The sequence below is a fragment of the Zalophus californianus genome, chromosome 9 (assembly GCF_009762305.2).
Source record: "Zalophus californianus isolate mZalCal1 chromosome 9, mZalCal1.pri.v2, whole genome shotgun sequence".
NCBI classification, from domain to species: Eukaryota; Metazoa; Chordata; class Mammalia; order Carnivora; family Otariidae; genus Zalophus; species Zalophus californianus.
The window spans coordinates 28,297,344-28,300,169 of record NC_045603.1 but is presented as its reverse complement, the minus strand read 5'-3'; positions in this window follow the sequence as shown (position 1 = coordinate 28,300,169).

The following is a 2,826-nucleotide window of genomic DNA, read 5'->3' as shown; positions in this document are numbered from 1 at the left end:
GGTTTTTGGCAAGGTATGCTCCGGAGAGGCTGGAAAACTTTCCATCTAGTCACTCCCTTTGGTTAACTATTAGCAGCTCTGATGAAAGCTGTTGGTAGTGCATTGGAAACAACTATCCAAAAAGAGGTTTGACTTCATTCATTTGGGGATTTGGGGAATCCTGTCCTCCAAACACTAAGATAACATGAACAAAGGTGAAGCAACAAACTGAGAAATGATGTCTGCTCCCTTCTGGTCAAAGGAGGGAAGGTAACTCATTAACACATGACAAACTCAAACAAAGCTCTCTCTCGTTTAATCCCCCCATAACAACCTATAACATATACATGAGGATATCTACTTGACAAAGTTAGAGACTTGAACCCAAAGTCCTTAAACTTTGCATTAAACCATACAGCTTCATGCCATTTAATTTACCTGAGTTTTGGGTTCCTTTCCTAAGAAAGCAAGACGGTTGAACTTGTTGCTCTCAAAAAGGTCTTTCTAACTCCGTAAGTCCATGAATCAGTTGACCTGGCAGGCAATAAACAATTCCTCTCTTCTAGTTTCCACATAGTTTTTCCCTTTCCAGCCTTGATTTCCCAGCAAACTCTGAAGGCCAATAAAATTATATTCTGCACATGAAAATGCTAAAAAAGCAGTTCACACATTAGTTGTCAATAGAGTGTAGCCCTTTTCCTCCTGAAGCTGTTGCTTCACCCTTGTTTACATTCCTCTGTCCCATCAGTTTAGAGCACATTAAAAAAGCAGAACTGGGTTGGTTGTTTTACGTTGGTGGTGAACTTTGTGCCTCAACTGTATTGCAACCCCCAAAGTTTACTCAACTCCACCTGGCAGTTCAGCTCCTTGAGATAAAGTAGGTTTTCTCTGTGGGAAACCAGTAGCAGTTTATCTTTTCGCTCTGTTGCTGGTGTACAGCTGGCTGGGCATCTAATAGTCATCCAGTAGAAAGTAATCAAAAAAAAAAAAAAAAGGAACATGAAGGGAGTACTGCCATGTAAGAGGAATTAAAACCAATACCTTGTTTTGGTAGACTTGTTAAAGGCCAAGGTAAATGTGTGTGGGTGTGTGTGTGTACTCCAGGATTGTGTGGCTGTGTGGGAAACTGTGAGTGAAAGGATCCTGGATAAATAGCTAGTGAGGAGCAATTCTTATTGTCTACATTCCTAAGTACTATCAGATTTGGATCAATTTCTCATGAGAGAAATGGAAAGTTACATTTTGTTAATTTTTAGCAAAACCACATGTAGTCATTCTCTTAGAGAAAATTACACTGACAGCAACAAAGTCATAAAAAATGTATATAAGAAAACAATACAACATAAGACATGAGGAGAGAGCAGTCCATGTGCTGGTGCTTTGATGGTAATGCTAAGCAATAAAAAAAACATTCATACTGCAATCTATACAAGTAAACAGCCTGAAACTTCTTCTGTATTAAAATTTGATAGAGAAGAAGAAAATGGGCTTTTCCAACTCCTAGTATTATGAGCTGAATTGTTTCCCCCAAAAAGATGATGAGGTCCTAATCCCCAGGACCTGTGAATGTGACCTTATTTGGAAATAAGCTCTTTGCAGATGACCAAATTAAATGAGGCCATTAAGGTGGGCCTTAATCCAATAGGTCTGTGTCCTTATAAAAGGGGAAGGGGGGACTTGGACACAGAGGCAGACGTGCATACAGGGGAAAAGTCATGCGAACATGAAGACAGAAATCAGGGTGATACCTCTACAAGTCAAGGAATGCCAATGATTGCCAGCAGATCCTTAGAAACTAGGATACAGGATTGGAAAAAATTCTTCCTTCACAGTCTTTAGAAGCAACAAACCCTATAGACACCTTCATCTTGGACTTCTAGCCTCCAGATCTGTGACACAATATATCTTTGTTCTGTAAGCAGTACCACTTTCTGGTACTTTGTTATGGAAACCCTAGCAAATGAGTATGCTTAGGTTTTCTCAAGGTCACCTCCTATCACCACACATCTCTCCTCCTGCCCCTTTATCTGCACAGCATCTCCAAAGGCGAGAGAGAAAGTATTTGAGGAGAGTTAGGTTTCCCCTCCGTTTTCCTCTCATCCTTGAATCCTTGAATCTTGTCTTATCCTTCACTTTGAAGCCTAATTTCCAAAGAAGTGTTCATAAGAAGCTTCTAGCATAACAATAAGTGGCTAATTCTACCCAAGGGCCAAATGGTAAGAAAAATAAAAAACTATTAACCTGGGAAATTTTCTTCCCAAAAGGCTTGAGCTGAGGGCTGTTGGTTCTTGGATATTCTACTACAATAGTTGAAGAAGAGGAGAGAAGAAAAAGAATTTGCCTCTAAAAGGTCCTTCAGTTTAAATCTGATACCAAGTAGTCTAATTAGATTCAGACAATCTGTTTGGGACCCACATCAAGATTGCAGCACTGTTTTTAAGCAGCAGATTTGGACCATACATTTACACAGGTTTAGTTTCCTTGCTTTGCTGATGCTGTTTCCTCCTAGAGGAGAGTGGATGGATCCTGGTACTTGGAATTAGGTTGGAGTTAGCTAAGGGATGAGCCAAAGGACTGGCATTTGGGAAATAAATTTTAGTATTAATTTAGAAAAGGGAGTGGGTTCAAGCAGCCAAGAGGTGAACAGATGGCAGTGCATGCTGGGAGTTCCTGGCAAGGAGTCCTTCACTAGAAGGGGTGGTTGAATGAAATGCTTTTGTATCTAGGTTGCAGGAGGAACAGGAAGCGGTGACTAGATTTGGCAACTTCTAATACAAAACTTATTAAAGAGGAATGAATTTGATTATCAACAAGTGACAATTTACTTTTCGTATCTCTACTTGATTT